Raw genomic sequence first — 20,802 nt, forward strand, 5'->3', positions numbered from 1 at the left:
AGGGAAAGGAAATGGGAGAATCTCCCCAAACCAGGAAGCCACTCTTTACCTTTCTAGGGCAAAGTCATTTAGAATAAATCGGGTTTTCTTTCAAATAAGCAAAATACATAGCAGCTTATGTGTAGTGGACATTGAGAAGCTCAGATGAAATTTGAATGGCTTTAGATCATCCTCAGTGGCCAATCTGGCAGATTTTGCCTATGAATTCCAATGGAAACAAAACCTGTATTAGGATTTCAAGAGTAATCTTTGGCCATATGCTAAAAAGACAACAACAAAACATAACTCAAGTTACCCCTATATTTCATTTAAAATCAGTTGGTGCGGGGTGGTGCAACAGTGGCTTAGTGGCAAGAATTTTCACCTGCTGAGCTGGAGACCTGGGTTCAATTCCTGGAGCCTGCCCATGCAAAAGAAAAAAAAGGAAAAACATCAGTTGATGCAGTTCAGACCATGAGAGAAAACTCAAGCACACAAAGAAACAAGAAATGAAGAAAATCTCAAAGGCGTAAATATTCTGTGGCCTTCACAACCTTCCTGCCAGGGAGTACAGGGTGAAGACATGAACGCAATGTGATAAATCATTCAAGTCCAACAGCTCTAATGAAAGGCTTTTCTTAGTGGGGGAAAAATACCCACAAACAAACATCACCCCTTTGAAAATTCTCTGTTCTGCATTAAGAGGGATAGGGACCATTCAAATTGGCTCAAAATCCTGGGTTGTCTCTCCCAGGTCTTCAGTTTTTCTACTTATCTTGGAAAGCAATGTACAAATCTTTCATCTGCTTGTATAAATATATTCCCAGACATTTTATTCTTTTAGCTGCTATTAAATTGGAATTGATTTATTAATCTTCTCATTGGATTGCTCATTCTGATGTAAAGAAACATGATTTGAGTATGTTGATCTTAAATCCAGCCAGTTTGCTAACTTCTGCATTTGTTCTAGTAGGCTTCTTACAGATTTTTAAGAATTTTCTTCAATGAAAGACCATGTCATCTGTGAATAAGGCAGTTTTACTTCTTCCTTTGCAAATTAGGTGCCTTTTGTTTCTTTTTCTTCTCTGATTGTTTTGGTTAGAACTTCGAGTTTCATGTTGAATAACAGTGATGGCAGGAAGTGCCCTTGTCTTGCTCCTGAGCTTAGGATAGTATTCAGGCCTTCACTATTTGGTATGATGTTTACTGTGAGCTTTTCATAAATGTCCTTTTATCAGGTTGAAAAACCTCCCTTCTAGTCCTAGTGTTCTGAGTGTTTTATCATAAAATAATATTGGATATAGTCAAATACTTTTTCTTACATCAATTGAGATGACTGTGTGGGTTTTTTTTCCCCCTTCATTCTATTGAAGTTGTGTACTACATTGAGTGATTTTCTAATGTTGAACCAGCCTTGCTTTTCTGGAATAAATCAAACTTTGTCATAGTGTATAATCCTTTTAATAGGCTGGTGGATTCAGTTTGCCAGTATTTTGTTCAGGATTTTTGTGTCTATGTTCATAGGGAATATTGGTCTGTAATTTTCTTTTCTTGCAATGTCCTTATCTGGGTTTGGTATCAGGATAATGCTGTCCTCATAGAGTTATGTAGGAAATCTTCCCTCCTCTTCAACTTTTTGGAAGTTTGAGAAGCATTGACATCAATTCTTTAAATGTTCAGTAGAATTCAGTGGTGAAACCATCTGGTCCTGAGTTTTATTTATTTTGTTGGAAGGTTTTTGATGACTGATTCAATCTCCATGCTACACATGGATGAAACGTGAAGACATCATATTGAGTGAAATAATCCAGAAATAAAAAGGACAAATATTTTATGATTTCACTTATATGAGATGCCTAGAATAAGCAAAATGATGGAGACAGAAGTAGATGACAGGAGCCAGGGGTGGGGAAGGGAAGTGGTGGTAATGGGGAACTATTGCTTAAAGAGTACAGAGTATCTGTTTCAGATGATGAAACAGTTTGGTTAACGGACTTTTGGTGATGGTAGCACAACATTGTGAATATAATTAATACCACTGAATTGTACAAAGAAAGTGATTGAATGGGAAATTTTGTGTTATCTATATTGTGGTAGTTAGGTTCAGGTGTCAACTTGGCCAGGTGAAGGTGCCAATGGCTTGTAAAGCTCATCTGTCACTGATTACATCTGCAATCGGCTAGGAGGCATGCCTGCTGCAATGAATGATGTTTGATTTAATTGGCTGGTGCTTAAATGAGAGAGCTCAACATAGTACAGCCCAAGCAGCTCAGCATGCCTCATCTCAGCACCTGCAGCTCAGCCCAGGCCTTTGGAGATATAGAAAGGAATTACCCCAGTGAAAGTTGTTGGAACCCAGAGGCCTGGAGAGAAGGCCAGCAGAGATCGCCCTGTGCCTTCCCATGTAAGAAAGAACCTCAGTTGAAACTTAGCTGCCTTTCCTCTGAAGAACTATATGTTAACTAAATAAATCCCCTTTTACTGAAAACCAGTCTGTCTCAGGCAGCTTTGGAAGACTAGAACATATATGCTACTACAATAAAAATTATTTTTATAAAACAAGGTTCAATAATCAAAATAGTGTACTGTTATAAGGATAGACAAATAGACCAATGGAATATTGCGAATTTGTAAATAAACCCTCACATCTGGCCAACTGATTTCTGATAAGAATTCCAAGTTCACTCAGTGAGGAAAGAGCAATCTCATCAACAAATGGTGCAGGGAAAATTTGATAGCCACATGCAGAAGAATGAACATGGACCATTCAAATTGGCCCAAAACTCACATCATATACAAAAAATATTACCATTGAGAGAAAATCATACAAGGGGTTTCTTCTATGTAATTTCTTACAACTTGATATGGATGTAAATTATCTCAATAAAAATTTTGGTTAAAAATGTAAAGAAAAACAACACTACCAGACAATTACCTGATCAACCGGTTTATTCAATAAATAAACCACAAGAAAACCAAAAAAAAAGATAACCAGTAGATTAAGAGGCGAAAGAAACATATCAATCTATTGCAATGAAATGAACCATATTTGGATCTTGGTTTGAAAAAAACGTGTTAAAAGCATAACGAATCTATGAGACGGAAAAATGTGAGCATGTCTGAATAGTAGATAATTAATCTCTTGACAATAATGGTATCGTTATGAGAAACATTCTAAAATATAATGGAGGAAATGAAATGTCTGGGGTTTGCTATATAATAAGGAGGGGGAAGTGGTTAATAGATTAAATAAAATTGACCATGAATTGCTAACTATTGAAGCTGTGTGGTGGTTATATAGGGATTCATGACACCCTTTGTCCTGTAAGTGTAAATGTCATAATGAACCAAAAGCAAATTTTGCATGAGTCAAAAGTAAATTCAGATGAGATTGGGCATTTGAGGTGGTATGGCCATAGAACTTTTAAGGTGTGATTGTTTGTGAAAACCTTGTGACTGACACTGTGTTTATCCAGTGTATGTATAGATGAGTAGGTTAAAAAAATAATAATAAATAAATGATGGGGGAGTATGGGATATCTTTTCCATCTTTATTTTTAATTTATTCTTATTTTTATTTTTTTTGAGATATGAAAATGTTCAAAAATCGATTGTGATGAGAAATTCACAGCTATATGATGATACTGTGAATCATTCATTGCACAACTTGGATGATTATACGGTATACACATACATATGTCAATAAAATTGCATTAAAAAGTATAAGGTAGTAAGCTGCAGTAGTGTTTGTAAAAACTCAAGGTACATCAAAATAAACCATAAAATACCATTACAAGAAAAAAGTAAATTCGCCTAAACAGCTAGTCCTCTTCTCTCCCTTACTTGGTCCCACATAGCTTGGGAAGTGCTCAAAGACCAGGATCCCTCCCACTTCCCACCAGTTACCCTGACTATAAAATATCTCACAATGAAACAGAGCTCCACCTATATCCAGATTTAGGAACTCAAGCCCACAGGGACCCACAGCAAGATCCAAACCACTAGGGTGGGTGGAATACAAAAAGACAGCTAAGATGAGCTTCCAAACAGAGGATTAGGAAGGGAACCACAGAATTTCCCCCCAAAGCAGCAAGTAGCCAGGTATAAACTGTTTGAGCCAACTGTCTGGGGACCTGGGGAGCACGGAAGGACATCTCAAGGTCCGGTCAATAAGGGATGAAGAGTCTGAGAAAACTCAGACAGATTATAATTCCAGCTGTGGGTCCTGATGCCCACCTCCCATCTTTGAGGGAAAAGCTGTGGGTGGCCCAATCCTTGCCTGGGGGGTGGCTGCAGACTGGGAAGCTGAGGATGTTCCTTGCCACAAGTACAAAGGGGGACATGGCCCAATACTGAGCTACATTTTGGCCTGTGAAGCGAATGCACCAGAACCCTGAAATTTCAGTCCCACCAGGACAGACACTGCAGGGGTCCAGGAGGTGAACAACCTCTGAGCAGAAAATGGCCATCTGCTGGCCAGGCTGGAAGGTGCAGGGGAAATCAGCAGGGCTTTTCAGAGCCTCTACAGGCCTGATGGAGCTGGTCTGCACACATTGCATGGACACCTGATCCTGTCATGAGCAGGAAATACTGATGACCCAACTGTCAAAGCAGTGCCTTTGTACAAACCCAGTCAACAACTAAATCCTAGACAAGAGAGAGGAACCAATCTTCAAAAACGACCCATCAAGATAATCAGATGACCAGACACCAAAAAAATGACAAAGTACACTAACACGCAACAAGAAATGGCCCACTTAAAGGAACAAATCAAAAAGTCTGAGGAGACACAGAATTTGGAAAAACTAATCAAAGATGTTCAAACAAATCTCCTGAATCAATTCAAAGAAATGAAGGAAAATGTGTTTAAAGAGAAAAAAGGAAACTAAGATACTAGAAGGGCAAAGAAGAATTTGAAAGAATATATAGAAAAATAAGAAACATTGTGCTGGTTTGAAAGGATTTATGTACCCTAGAAAAGCCATGTTTTAATCCTAATCAATCTTGTGGGAGCAACCATTTCTTCTAACCCTCTTCAGTACTATAGGTTGGAAACTGATTAGATTATCTCCACAAAGATGTGACTTACCCAACTGTGGGTATTAAACTTGATTAGATGGAGATGTGACTCCACCCATTCCAGATGGGTCTTGATTACTTTACTGGAATCCTTTAACAGAGGAAGCATTTGAAGAAAGCTTCAGAACAATGAGATTCTGAGAGAGCAGAGCCACAACAGGGTGACAAGAATGATGAGAGCCAGAGCCCATACAACCAGAGACCTTTGGAGATGAAGAAGGAATATGGCCCTGGGAGAGCTTCATGAAACAAGAAGCCTGGAAAGAAAGCAAGGGGATGCCCCCATGTTCGCCATGTGCCTTTCCAGTTGAGAGAGAAACCCTGAACGTCGTCAGCCTTCTTGAACCAAGATATCTTTTCCTCGTGCCTTAGATTGGACATTTTTACAGACTTGCTTTGATTGGGGCATTTTCTCAGCTTTAAAACTGCAAACTAGCAACTTATCAAGTTCCTGTTTTTCAAAAAGCCATTCAGTTTCTGATACATCACATTCTGGTAGCTAGCAAACTAGAACAGACATGGAAATAAAAGACATCGAAGATGAAATTTAAAATATACTGAAGACACACAACAGCAGATTATAAGGCGGAAGACAGAATCAGCAAACTGGAAGACAAAGCAACCAAGTACAAACAGACAAAAGAACAAATGGAGTAAAAATGTATAAATTTTAGAGACTCGGAGATGATTGAAAACACTAAGCACACAAAAGTATGCATTATGGATATTCCAAAAGCAGAAGAGAAGGGAAAAGCCCCAGGAACAATGTTCAAAGAAATAATGGCTGAAATTTTCCCAACCCTATAAACGACATAAATATGCATGGTCAAGAAGCCCAAAGTACTCTAAACAGAATATATTTGAATAGGCCCACTCCAAGACACATACCAATCAGACTGTCAAATGCTGAAGAGATGGAGACAATTCTGAAAGTAGCAAGAGAAAAGGGATTCACCACGTGCACGGGAAGCCAAATAAGACTAAGTAATGATTTCTCGACACAATGGAGCCGAGAAGGCAGTGGTATGATATATTTAAGATACTAAAAGAGAAAAGTTGCCAGTTAAGAATTCTCTATACCCAAACCTATCCATAAAAAATGAGGGAAATTTTAAAATATTCACAGATAAATAGAAGCTGAAAGAGTTTGTCTATAAGTGGCTGGCCCTAGAAGAACTACTAAAGGGATTTATGCTAGCTGGAAAGAAAAGACAAGAGAGAGAGGCCTGGAAAAGGGTGCAGAATTGAGAAGTATTTAAAAAGGTAACTAAAAGAACAAAAAGAGAAAAAAATAGATCTGACAAATAAAACACCAAAGGATAAGATAGTTGAAGTAAGAAGTACTACAGTAACAACTTTAAATGTAATGGATTAAACTCCCCAATCAAAAGATGCAGATTGGCAGAGTGGAGTTAAAAATATGATCTTTCTATATGCTATTTACAAGAGACTCATTTTAAAAAGATACAAATAGGCTGAAAGTGAAAATGGAAAAACATATTCTATGGAAGGAGTAAACAAACAAACAAACAAATAAAAGCTGGGGCAGAGTGCTAGTTTCAAACTATTTTGCAGCCCGGAAAAGCCATGTTTTTTCCTAATCCAATCCAATCCAACTACTGTTAAGTGTGGAATTCTTTGATTACATTGTTTTCATGGAGATTGGCCCAATCAATTATGGGTGTAACTTTATGTTAGATAGAGATGTGAGCCTGCCCATTCAAGTTGGCTCTTAATTAGATTACTGGAGTCCTTTAAAAGGGGAGAAATTTCAGAAATATCTCAGATGAAGATGCATATACAGATGTCTGGAAATGTTGAAGCAACAGGAGATACCAGGAGCTGAGAGAGATGACAGAAGCTACACAGGAATTAGAGCCAAGACAGATAGAGAAATTTTGAGATGCTTGGAGTGCTGACACAGAGAGCAGATGCTGAGACATGGACTTTGACGAGGCAGAGTTCAACAGATGTTCCCATGTGCCTTGAGCAAGCCAGAACCCAGAGTTTTGCTCCAGAGAAGCTAAATGAAGGCCTATAGAAGCTTAGAGATGAAACCACTGGAATAAAAACTGGAAACAACTAAACAGGGAACAAGGACCAGCAGACACCAGCCACATGCCTTTCCATGTGACAGAGATTGGCCTTTTTTGAGTCAAGGTCTCTTTCTCTGGATGTATATTTTTATGGTCTTAGAAATGTAAACTTGCAACTTAATAAATCCACTTTATAAAAGCCAACTCATTTCTGTTATATTACATTTCAGCAGAATTAGCAAACTCAAACAGATAACTACACTAAAAGCAGACAAAACAGGCTTTAAAAGCAAAAATTTTATAAGATAAAGAAGGACATATATATTAATAAAAGGGGTAATGCAACAAGAAGAAATAACAGTCATAAATATTTATACTTCTAATCAAGGTGCCCAAAAGTACATGAAGCAAACACCTATAAAACTTAAGTGAGTAGTAGAAAACTCTACCATAATAGTGGGAGACTTCAACACTCTCTCCCTTAGACAAAACATCTAAGCAAAGGATCAATGAAGAAAAAGAGAACTAAATAGTAAGCTAAATGAACTAGACCCCAAAACAGCAGGATAGACATTTTTCTGAAATCCTCATGGAACATTCTTTAGGATAGACCATATGCTGTGGCACAAAACAGGTCTTAATAAATTTGAAAAGACTGAAATGATACAAATCACTTTCTCTGATCATAACTGAAGGAAGATGGAAATCAATGATTAATGGAAAGTCACAATATACAGAAATATACAGAGATTAAACAACATGCTTTTAGTCAATCAGTGGGTCAAAGAAGAAACTGCAAGAGATATTAAATGTCTTGAGATGAATGAAAATGAGAACACATCATATCAAAACTTATGGGATGCAGTGAAGGTAGTGCTGAGAGGGAAATATACAGCTCTAAATGCCTACATTAAAAAGGAAGAAAAAGGGGCGGGCCGCGGTGGCTCAGCGGGCAAAGTGCTTGCCTGCTATGCCGGAGGACCTCGGTTCGATTCCCGGCCCCAGCCCATGCAACAAAAAACGGAGAAACAGAATACAATAAAACAAGAAAATGTTTAAAGATGTTTCCCTTTCTTCCTTCCTTCCTTCCTTCTCTCTGTCTTTCCTTTTAAAAAAAAAAAAAAAAAAAAGGAAGAAAAAGCTATAACCAAAGACCTAACTGAACAACTGGAGAAACTGGAAGAAGAGCAGAAAATTAATCCCAAAGAAAGCAGAAGGAAATAAAAAACAAATTTAGAGCAGAAATTAATGAAATGAAAAATAAAATATGATAGAAAGAATCAATAAAACCAAAAGTAGGTTCTTTGAGAAGATCAATAAAATTGGCAAACACTTAGCTAGACAGACAAAAACAGAAGTTGCAAATAAATAAAATCAGAAACAAGAGGGGGGCATTACCATGGGCACAGAAGAAATAAAAAAGATCATAAGAGGTTACTATGAACAACTGTACACCAACCAACTAGACAACTTAGATGAAATAGACAACTTCCTAGAAGCACACAATAACTTATACTGACTCAAGAAGAAATAGAAAACCTCAACAAACCGATTACAAATAAAGAGACTGACTCAGTCATAAAAAACTTACCAACAAATAAAAGCCCAGGACTGTACGGCATCACAGATAAATTTTACCAAGCATTACAAGAATTAGTACCATTCCTGCTCAATCTCCTCCAAAAAGTTGAAGAAGAAGTAACACTGCTTAACTCATTCTATGATGTTAACATTGCCCTAATCCCAAATCCGGATAAAGATACTACAAGCAAAGAATATTCTACACCAATCTCTCTATGCCAGTTTGAAAGGATTTGTACCCTAGAAAAACCATGTTTTAATCCTGATCCGATCTTGTGAGCACAACTGCTTCTTTTAATCCCTATTTAATAATGTAGGTTGGAATCTTTTGATTAGATGATCTCCAGGGAGATGTCACACACCCAGTTGTGGATATTAACTTTTTATTATATGGAGATGTGACTCCACCCATTCCAGATGGTTCTTGATTAGTTTACTGGAATCCTTTGAAAGAGGAAGGATTATGGAGAAAGTTTAAAAAAGATGACAGCCATAGCAGAACCACAAGAACGATGAGAGTCCATGCAGCCAGAGACCCTTGGAGATGAGAAGGAAAATGCTCCTGGGGGAAGTTCATGAAGCAAAAGCCTGGAGAGAAAGCTAACAGATATCACCACGTTTGCCATGTGCCTTTCCAGTTGAGAGAGAAACCTTGAACACCATCAGCCTTCTTGAACCAAGGTATCTTTCCCTGATGCCTTAGATTGGACATTTTTATAGCCTTGCTTTAATTTGGACATTTTCACAACCTTAGAACTGTAAACCAGCGACTTCTTAAATTCCCCCTTTAAAAGAGCCATTCTATTTCTAGTATATTACATTCCAGTAGTTTGCAAAATAGAATACTCTCTAATAATATGGATGCAAAATCCTCAAAAAATACTTCCAAATCGAAGCCAACAGCATATTGCAAGAATAATACACCATGACCAAATACGATGGTGGCTCAAAACAAGAAAATCAATTCATGTAATACACTACATTAAGAAATTGAATGAAAAGAACCACAAGATCATCTTGACTGATGTAGAAAGAGCACTAGACAAAATCCAGCATCCTTTATTGATAAAAACACTGACGGCAGGAATAGAAGGAAACTTAACACGACAAAAGGCATATATGAAAACCCCACACCTAACATCATACTCAAAAGGTGAATTACTGAAGGTTTTCCTGTTGAGGTCAAGAACAAGACAAGGATGTTCCACCGAAACCACTATTGTTCAAAATTGAGCTAGAAGATCTTTCATTTTTTATGCAATTTTATTGATATATATTATATACTCACATATAATGTAATGATTAAAAGGGTACAATCAGGGCAGTGCAACAGTGGCTCAGTGGCAGAATTCTTACCTGCCATGCTGGAGACCCAGGTTCGATTCCCAGTGCCTGCCCATACAAAATATAAAAAATAAATAAAAATAAAAATTAAAAAAGGGTACAATCAGTGTTTCAGAGTATCATCATATAACCATGCATTTGTCATCACATTGGAGTTTGAACACTTTCATTACTCAAAAAAAAACCAAAACAAAAAGGGTAAAAATAAAAGTAAAAGAGAACATCCAAAACATACCCTACACCCCATCCACCCCTATGTTTAATCATTTTTTTGTCTTCATTTCCTTATGCATCTGTCCATACACTAGGTAAAGGGAGTGTTGGTCACAAGGTTTTAACAATCACATGGTAACACCATGAAAGCTATGTTGTTATACAATCATCTTCAAGAATTAAGGTTACTGGGTTATAGCTCAACAATTTCAGGAGTTTCCTTTTAGGTACTCCAATAACCCCCAAAGTGAAAAGGGATATTGATATATGACATAAAAATAACTTCCACAATGACCTCTCAACTCTATTTGAAATCTCTCAGCCACTAAAATTTCATTTTGCTTCATTTATCTTCCCCTTTTTGGCCAAGAGTGCTTTCTCAATCCCATGATGCCAGGACCAGGCTCATCCCCTGGAGTCATATCCCATGTTGCCAGAAGATTTACACCCATGTGAGTCGTGTCCCACATCTGAGCAACAAAAGAGGTTCTCTGGGGGTGACTTTTAGGCATAATCATAAGTAGGTTTAGCTTCTCCTTTGCAGGAATAAATTTTGTAAGTGTAAACCCCAAGATCAAGGGCCTGGCCAATCAATTTGGCAGTCCCCAATGCTTGCAAGAATATCAGGTCTTCCCTGGGTGGGAAAGTTTAATGTCTCCACACTTTCCCCCAGTTCCTCAAGGGGACTTTGCAAAGACTTTTTTGTCTTCTGCCCAGATTACTCTGGAATGTATAAGGGCATCACATTAACCAGTATAAACCAACAAGATCTCACTCCCTATTCAAGGTTCCATGTAATTGTGATGTTTGAATAAGTTGATCATACAAGTTAAATTAGATATTGTGCTACCAAAAATATAAACTTTACACCAAATAAACATCTCTTCCTTTGGGCTCACACAGCACTTGAAGTTTTAATATGCAGTCAATAACATCCTTTATGCTTTAGTCTAACTTATCTTAGTCCTACCCAGGTCAGCTTCATCCATATCTTTAACTGAAGTCTGATTAGTATTCCATTGCTTTTAACAGTTGTTGTGTGGGAGTAATGCTCACCTTAATAGCTTCAGAATTCTAACTCTGAGTCTCAGGTGTCACACAAATACCTATGGTTTCAGGAAAAGGCCAGGCTATACAGAAAGAGCTCAACATCTCGGAATATAGAAATAACAGTTAACATTCCAGAATAGATGTGACTGCTATAAAAGCTTACAATCTAGGAACCTTTACAATGGGACTTCCCCTGATAACTTATGCTCAATAATTCAATTCTCAGAATTTGTGCATTATAGTTTGTCCATATTAGTGAGATGTTATAATTTCATTGGTCATTAGTGAAATAAAAATTAACCACAATGAGATATCGCTACACATCTGTTAGAATTGCTAAAATTAAACAAAACAAAACTAAACTGACAATATGAAATACTACTAAGGATACAGAGCAACTGGAACTCTCATTCAATGCTGGGTAAAATGCAAAATAGCACAGTCACTTCAGAAAACAATTTGGCAGTTTCAGAAAACACAAAAAAACAAAAAGTGTGTATTTATGAAGTTAAATACACACTTGCCACATGATCCAGCCATCCCACACCTAGGCATTAGCCCAAATGAAATGAAAATCTTTGGTAATGCAAAAATCAGTACAAGAGTATTGATTGCAGCTTTATTCATAACCTCTAAAACTTGAAACAACCCAAATATATCTCACCTGGAAAGTGGATAAACAAACTGTAGTACACCCACAAACTATGTGCTGGTTTGAGTCTGTTATGTACCCCAGAAAAGGTTATACTATTTTAATCCATTCCTGTGGTGCAGAACTGTTGTAGGTGGAACCTTTTGATTAGGTTGTTTCCATGAGGAGGTGACCCTGCCCATTCAAGGTTGGTCTTAATTCACTTGCTGGACACTTTCAAAAGAGAAACATTTTGGAGAGAACTCAGAGTTGAGAGAAGCTAACAGAGACAGAAATGCCTCAGAAGGTACAAGCAAGGAACCACAGAAGCCCAGAGACATTTTGGAGATAAGGGCCAGCAGATGTGCCTTCCCAAGTAAAATAGGAACCCTAGATGCCATCGGCCTTTCTTCAGAGCAAGCTGTCTTTTTCTGGATGTCTTAATTTGGACATTTTCATTGTCTTAGAACTATAAATTTGTAACCTAATAAATCCCCTTTATAAAAGTCAATCATTTCTGGTATGTTGCTTTTTGATAGCTTTAGCAGATTGAAACAGATTTTGGTACCAGAGAAGTGGGTTGCCAAACATGTTGGAACAGCTTTTTAAATGGATATGGGGAAGATTCTATTGTGAAGTCACTAATAGGAAAGGCTTAGAATGTTTCAAAGAGACTCTTAATGGAAAATACAGATTCTAAAGATAGTTCTGTTGAAGCCTTAGACAGAAATGATGAATGTGTTGTTGCAAACTGGAAGTAGGTGACCCTTGTTTTAAAGTGGTGGAAAATGGCAAAATTGAGTACTGGTGTTGGATGGAAGGGAAAATTTGAAAGTAATGAGTTGGGATAATTAGCTGAAGAGCTATCCAAATTAAATGTGGAAAATGCAGCCTGGCTTCTCCTTGAAGCCCAAAGTATATGTGAGAAGAAAGGGTTAAGCCGAGAACTGAACTCCTGGGTACAAAGAAACCAGAAATTAATAGTTTGGAAAATTCTGACCTTTTGGAAAATGACTTCCCAGAGAATACTGCCCCACATGAAACTTTAACCAAACAAGGAACCATTCAGTCATATCAGGATGAGCCAGGCTTGGGGATGGAATTACTCAGGAAGGATTTGTGGAAAGCCCTATTGTCTGATGGTTTTCACCCTTGTATGCTGCATGCCAAGCAAAGAAACTTTTTTCAAGATCTGTATGAACAGAACCCCTACCAGTCTGGACTAAGAGGGACAGAAAAGGGACAAATTGAAGGTAAAAATGGCTTCAAAGGCAGAACCATAAAAGCTCGGGTCTGGAGCCAAGAAATCTTGGGTCAACAAAGAGGATCCCAAAAAACAATATGCTGGTGAATGAATGTGAGACTCATACTGTAGGATCCCATTTATGTAACATTCTGGAAAAGGCAAAACTCAAGGTTTGGAAAACAAATCAGTGGTTGCCCCCACAAGATTAATTAAGATTAAAAGCTGGCTTTCTAGGTACATAAATCCTTTCAAACCAGAACAACCCTGTATCCTGTGAACAAAGTCAAAATTTCTGCTTTCTGGTTCAGGGGCTGTGCTGGTTTGAAACGTTGTGTATCCCAGAAAAGCCATGCCCTTTAATCCTGATTCAAAATTCTACTGTGGAAATCTTTCACTAGATTGTTTCCATGGAGACTGACCCACTCAATTGTGGGTGAGTTTTGATTAGATTACCTTCATGGAGATGTGGCATGCCTAATTGTGGTTGTGGCCTTTTGATTAGATGGAGATGTGACTCAACCCATTCAAGGTGGGTCTTGATTAGTTTAGTAGACTCCTTTAAAAGGGGAAACATTTTGGAGAAACCACAGTTACTTCAGAGCTGACAGAGAGAGCAGACGCTTAGACATGGACATTTGAAGATGCGGAGCCCAGTAGACATTGCCATATGCCTTTCCATGAGATGCTAAGTAAGCCAGACCCCAAAGTTGTGTCCTGGAGGAGTTAGGTGAAGGCACACAGATGCTTAGAGAAGAAAACATTGGCATCAGAAGTCGAAAGTAACGGTACTATGAACAAGGACAAGTAGATGCCAGTGACGTGCCGTTCTAGTTTGCTAGCTGCTGGAATGCAATATACCAGAAATGGAATAGCTTCCAATAAAGGGAATTTAATAAATTGCTAGATTGCAGTTCTGAGAGTGAAAATGTCCAGATTAAAGAAAGGCTATAGAAATGTCAAGTCAAAGGCCTCCAGGGAAAGATAACTTGGTCCATGAGGGCCAGTGACATTCAGAGTTTCTCTCTTAACTGGAAAGGCACGTGGCAAACAGTATGACTGTTAACTTTCTCTCCAGGCCTCTTGTTTCCTGAAGCTCCCCCAGGGACATATTCTTTCCTCATCTCCAAAGGTTTCTGGAGGCATGGGCTCTCTGTTTCATGGCTCTAAAAGGGACTCTCTCCAAAATGCTTCTTCTTTTAAAGGATTCCAATGAACTAATCAAGACTCACCTGGAATGGGTGGAATCACATCTCCTTCTAATCCAAGGTTAATACCCACAATTGGGTGAATCACATCTCCATGGAGATAATCTAATGAAGTGTCCAACCTACATTTACTGAATAGGGATTAAAAGAAACAGTTGCTCCACAAAATGGATTAGGATTAAAACATGGATTTTCTAGGGTACATAAATCCTTTCAAACTGGCACACGTGCTTTCCCATGTGATACGAAATCAGGCTTTCTTGAGTCAAGGTATTTTTCTCTGGATGCCTTAGTCTGGAAATTATTATGGCTTTAGAAAGACAAATTTATAACTTGCCAAATCCCCTTTATAAAAGCCATTCCATTTTTGCGTTCTGGCATCATTTTAGCAAACCCAAACAGAGGCTTTTCCATTACATGCTTGTTTTTGCAATATTAATGTTTTAAAGCACTTACATATCAAGACAAATTGGCATGCAGGAATTTGGACCATTTTTATCTGGAGACATCATGTTGCTCTTAGCATACTTCCGGAGTATAGGATATAGCCTGTGCTGAGAAATATAGATTTATTGATTGGTTCAAGAAGTTCGTGAAACATTGTTCCCAGCACTTGCAGAAACATTTAAAATAAGAAGTATGGAGCTTTGTAATTCATCCAAAAAGAGAGAGAAAAAACAGAATAGATACTGGATATAGGTACATGGATGCTCTGTACTGTTTTCAAACTTTCCTACAAATCTAAATCTTTTATAAGAAAAAAAAGCTTATTAAAAAGAATTCCAGCTTTAGAAACTGGGGGAACCAAGGGCCAATACATAACTGCAATTTTCGATTAAGATAACCTGAACGATACCAGATCTAAAACCTGTTTTAATTTTCTTGCACACTATTCTCAAACTTGAAATAGGCTTTTTAAGCTTTTGTAATTTTTAACACGGCATCTCAACAACTATTAGCACAGACGTAATTTGATTTTTTAAAAAGGCACAAGAGGGAAGGAAAATGGGGAACTGTAAAATTACTGAGTGGCTGGGGACCATCCGAAAGAGAAAAGGGGGACTGAAAGCTTGCTGCCAAGGGGTCAGGAAACGGTCAGGGGGATCTGGCAAGTGGCTCAGGCAGCTGGGCATGCTTTCTGAGAATAGTTAATTCTGTGATTTCAGAAAAGGAATATTGCCTCATCTTATGTAAGAGCTCAGGATAGGGCCAAGGGTCCACCCAGGCACATAGTTTAGCATTAGGGAAGTCCGCGTTAAAGTTTGCACAAGTCTCTAGTGCAATGTTTGCATGATTAGCCAGGCCAAGCAGAATGTTTCACAAAGAGTCATAGGTTCCTGTCGATTTTTCTTTTTCCTGCCTTACTCTGTTGGGATACTGGAAAAGTAGCATAAATATTCCCAAGGCTCTGGGATAACAGCCCAGCAAACATGTACAATAAAGGAAAAAACTGAAGAAAAGGAGAAAACCCTTACAGAATTCACCTCTTTATTATTATTCAGCAAAGGTATGTTAACAGCTCAGCCCACTTCATGGCAAATAGATAAGATTGGAATTAAGCTCTGTCTAACAACAGATCCTAATTTTCCACCAAGACAAAAGTAAAACAGTAATTCTTCAGAAAGTTGCCATCTCTGAGGCCAAACTGTACTGTACCCCTAAGCAATACAGGGAAGTTATTTGAGGAGGATCCTTGTCCTTTCCTCTCCAGGATCTCGCCCTCGCCCTGGAAGGCGGGGTACAAATACACACTTTCCTCCTAAAGGAAAGGACAGAGTGTGTGTGTGTACACAATTCCGGTCCACAGACGGGAGCCACCGGCATGAGCGAGCAACGCGAGGGAAGGGACTATTGCGCAAGCGGGGAAAGGGGCTCGCGCAGGGGGGCGGGGCGCACCGCGCATGCCCGGCCTCTCCTGGGCGGCACCCTTCTTTTCTGAGGGCAGGTGAGAGGTTTCTCCTCCTCTGGCCCCGCCCCTACACGGCTCACCCTGAGGGCGTTGCTATGGGGACACAAAGCCCCCCCCCCCCGCCCGCCTGTGGCTGCATCGGCCGCCTGATCGTCTCTGCGAAACTCCCGGCGGCCAAAGTGGCAGCCCATGGAGCTTTCGACAGACGTCGGCGTTACGATCCAGAGGCGGCCGGGTCTGGGCCGTTGCCGGCAGTTCTTTTGGCTGGGCGTCGTCTTCGATACTGTGGGCGTGGCGGTGCTGTTCACCGGGGTCTTCGCCGACCTGCTCTTCTACGACCTGCTGCTCTACCTGGGGTCCATCATCATCTTCCTCAGCCTCCTCTGGTGGGTCTTCTGGTACACCGGCAACATCGAAATGCCCCCCGAGGAGAACTTGCTCTTCGGCAGGCCGTTCTACATGCACTCCTCCACCGTGGTGGAAGCTCTGCGTCAGAGCGTAAGCCACCGCTTCTCTCTCACTCTCAGTAACATCTCCAACACCTTTATGCGGATCAGGAAGCGACGCCGGAGGGCCCTTCTCAGGTCTCCTCTGGACATGACCGTCACAGGTCAGCTAGAAAAAGAGCCAGAGAAGGAGGACGAGGGCACAGTCATAACGGAAAACGTCAAAGAGAGCAGCGACGCTCAAGACTTTGGTAGAGAGAATCTGGCCTTAGAACCTGAAGATGGAGGAAATTCAGAGGCGGTTTTCTCACCAGGCTCTGATGCTCATCTGCCACGGGTTTTGAAACGCACACCGTCCCAGCTAGTGCTACCTGTGTTCACTGAAAGCCTTCTGGACCAGCCTCCAGGGACCTCGCCCTCTCCAAAGGAGTTTATTGCTCCAGCCGACCTTGCCTCGAAGAGTCAGCCTGCTGTCCATTTGTCTTCGGCAACTCAGCCTCCAGCCCCCTGTGTTTCCACGAGCCAGCCTGCAATCCCCATTGCCTCACAGGGCCAGCTCCAGGACCCTGTGCTCCCCAAGAGCCAACCCCTGGTGCTTGTGGCTTCACAGAGCCAATTCCAGAATCTTGCTCAGGCCTCTGCTGAGCCAGTTCAAGCTTCTCAAACCCAGGCTCTGGGCAGCCAGGTCTCACTGATGCAGCTAAAGTCTCACCCTTCTTTTCCAACCGTATTTATAGAACCTCAGGTCTCTCAGGCTGTCCAGGACTCTCAGACCTTGTCTCTAATCCAACAGACCTCCCAGACCAGTTCTTTATTGCAAGAGATTTCTCCAACGCAGTCTTCAACTATCCAGGAATTTCTTGAGCCAATTGCTCAAGCTTCTGAGACTCTGTCCCTATCCCCCCAGAAACTGCCTGATACCCCAAGACCTCCCTCTATAACAGCAGCTCCAGTGACCCAAGCCCAGCAGTCAGTTCCCCCTAAGAGTGCACCAGCCTCTGCTGCTGAGAAGAAAAATAGCCCTCTTTAGCACAGATTGGACCACAGCTGTTTTGAATTGCAGCTTTGTCCTCTGCCAAGTAAGTGCGTGCCTTTGGAGGAACATTAAAGTACATTATTCCTTAAATGTTTCGGGGTCTGTGTTCTGGTGGTTTTCTCAGCCCTTACATATCACAAAAATAAAGCTAGTGGAAATGAAATGTCCTTTATCTTTAGTAATTAGATATCTTGAACTTGGTGGGTTTCTTAAAACATAGTGCTCTTAGTGGATGAGTGCTGTTAAGGTTTTATCTACGGTCTCAGATAATGAAATCAGTTTCTTTTATTTTGTCTTGGTAGAAAGAAAGATCTTGGTAATTACACTCTGTCCCTTGGGAGTATGAGGTCTAGGAGTGACAGGGGATTTTGACCCTAATGTTTCTGGAGCCGATGATGGTTTTGGATGGTACCAGGATATGGTATTAAATAACTGAGTCAGAGTGGAAAAGTTATTCCCTTTTTAATTAATTTTCAATTATTTTGATTATATGAAGGATCAAGGAGAATGTCCTTGGTTTGAGCTTAGTAATCTTTAACACCGCTCTAATGCTTTAGTAGGCAACAACTACATCCAGCTACGATTTATTAACATCTGCTTTCAGAAAGCTATTTCAGTGGATAACTTCTGTTTAGGCCAGCTGACACTGTTTTTTAACTTACAATACTGATGGGTTCCTTTTTGAAATACGCTTATATAAGTAAAAACATTTCACTTGAGTCAATTTAAAGAGAAGTATTAATTAGTACAGGTGGTATTTGAATGATTCGGAAATGTTCTAAACATTTGGCTATTTGTTCTAAACCACATGAGCCTTCTACTAAATCATAAGATCCTTTGTGCCAACCTGTTTAATAAATTAAAGGATAAGTCATATTGACAACAAATTCCACTTAACTCCCCACCCCTTTTGAATTAGAAAGGTAGAAAAGATCATGTGGAGATCAAAATTGGTGACTCTTTTTTCTGGGTTAAGTAATATTGTTATTAAAAGTATATACATCACTGAGTATGAATTTCCTAGTCTTTGAGATTATGTGATGCTCCTTGCCATTTAAACTCTACCAACATATCCAAGAAGATGTTCATCTTTATTTTGTATTATTTGGTTTCATTTCCAGCAAAGGATACAACTATTAGGTGGAAGTCAAATTCTTAATTTCCTTGCAATTTTCTTCAGTTCTCTTTTAAGAGAATCTATTTACATCCTCTCGCTAGATAGTTTCACTTATATATCTTTTATATATAGAGAGAGGTAAAGCAGTTAGGCTATTTTGATTTTGTACAATTTTGAAGGATATTTTGTAGATATTTCCAGGGAATATGCAGTTAACTCTGTAAGCACTGGGAAATCTTTGAAGGCTCTTAAAGCAGGGTAGTTTTTAGTTTCTAGTTTTCTTTGTGGGCACTGCTGTAAAATAATGGCAGTAGACCAAGAATTAAGATTAATTGGTAAATTTTCTCCCATTCAGTTTAAAACTGAAAACATATCCCATTTGCCTTGAATAGGCCTTCCTTCCTTGTGTCAGCTAGGGTCATTCTCTGGACCAAGAGCAGTTGGCCTGAAGGGAGAAGTTCCTGGCCATCAAGACCTTCAGCCAACCCCATCTATTTCACTCTGCACTAAGATACCCAGATCCAGGTACTCCATTCTCTCCTCCCCGAGAACACAGCTGTTACGCTTGGGCATCCAGCAGGAGGAGAGGTAACTTGTTGAGTCACTAACTCCCGAAATCAGATTCCGTTGCTTGGTACCCGTCCTTTGCCAACAATGGAGTCCCCAACTTGTAGTTGTTGAATGGCACAAGCAGTGGGTAGGCCACTGGCCAGAAAGACAGACACTGAGAGCACTGGGGGAAACAGGGGAGAAGAAAGATACCCTGCCTTTGTCTTTGAGGCTCACAGTGCTAGCCCACTTGAGTGGTACCCATGGTCATCTAAAAAGGGGGTGATGATGGGAGCTGCTACTGGCATCAGCTAGAGATTTTGCTAAACATCTTACAATGCTTACATTGTACAAACAGCCCCCCACAACAAAGAAGTATACAGCCCAAAATATCTATAATGCCAAGCTTGATAAACCCTAATCTAGAATAATAGAAAACTTGCTCTATAGTTCATGAAGAACTTAAAGAAATAATCTTATTTTGTTGCTCAAGTAACTCATTGCTTCTTTTTAAAAAATATTTTATTGAGATATATTCATACACATACAGTGTATCCAAAGTATATAATCATTGGCTCACAATATCATCATATAGTTGTATATTCATCACCATGATCATTTTTAGAACATTTGGATCATTCTACAAAAAGAAATAAAAAGAAAAAACTCATACATCTGTCCATACCCTGTATAAAAGGAGCACCAGACACAAGATTTTCACAGTCACATGGCCACATTGTAAAAGCTTTATAGTTATACAATCATCTTCAAGTATCAAGGCTACTGGAATACAGCTCAACAGTTTCAGGTACTTCCTCTAGTCACTCCAATACACCATAAACTAAAAAGGGATATCTATGTAATGTGTAAGAATAACTTCCAGTATAACCTCTCAACTCTGTTTGAAATCTCTCAGCAAACTGAAACTATTAATGATCCATTTCTCTCTTTCCTTTTCTAGTCAAGCAGGCTTTTTCAGTGCCATCGTGCCGGGTCCCAGCTCATCTCAGGAGTTCTAACCCATGTTGCCAGGGAGATTTACAACCTGGGAGTCATGTCCAACGTTGGGGGGGTGAGGGCAGTGAGTTCCCCTTAGACAGGCTGCATCTGAGCAACAAAATAGGTTCTCTGGGGGTGACTCTTAGGCATAATTATAAGTAGGCTTAGCTTCTCCTTTGCAGGAATAAGTTTCAGAGGGCCAAACCCCAAGATTGAGGGCTCAGCTTATTGAATTGGTTGTCCCCACTTTTGGGAAAAATATCAGGAATTTGCAGGTTAGAGAAGTTGAATATTTCCTCCTTTTCCCCCCAGTCCCCAAAGGGGATTTTGCAAATACTTTTTTTATTCTCTGCCCAGATTATTCTGGGATGTATCGAGGGCA

The 20,802-nt window shown here is 39.6% G+C and overlaps 1 long non-coding RNA gene across 2 annotated transcripts in view; it reads right to left on the minus strand.

Annotated features, from left to right (window-relative positions):
• LOC143666622 (uncharacterized) overlaps window positions 1-20,802 on the minus strand; it is a 39,373-nt gene that overhangs the window by 13,425 nt on the left and 5,146 nt on the right. Inside the window, exon 3 of one of the 2 annotated variants that reach the window (XR_013167698.1) lies at window positions 19,926-20,061. The exons of the other annotated variant lie outside the window; for it this stretch is intronic. This is a non-coding gene — a long non-coding RNA (uncharacterized LOC143666622). Of the gene's footprint in view, window positions 1-19,925; window positions 20,062-20,802 lie in introns of those variants that run through there. 2 annotated transcript variants of the gene reach the window in all.

This window comes from Tamandua tetradactyla, chromosome 23 (genome assembly GCF_023851605.1).
Source record: "Tamandua tetradactyla isolate mTamTet1 chromosome 23, mTamTet1.pri, whole genome shotgun sequence".
NCBI lineage: Eukaryota > Metazoa > Chordata > Mammalia > Pilosa > Myrmecophagidae > Tamandua > Tamandua tetradactyla.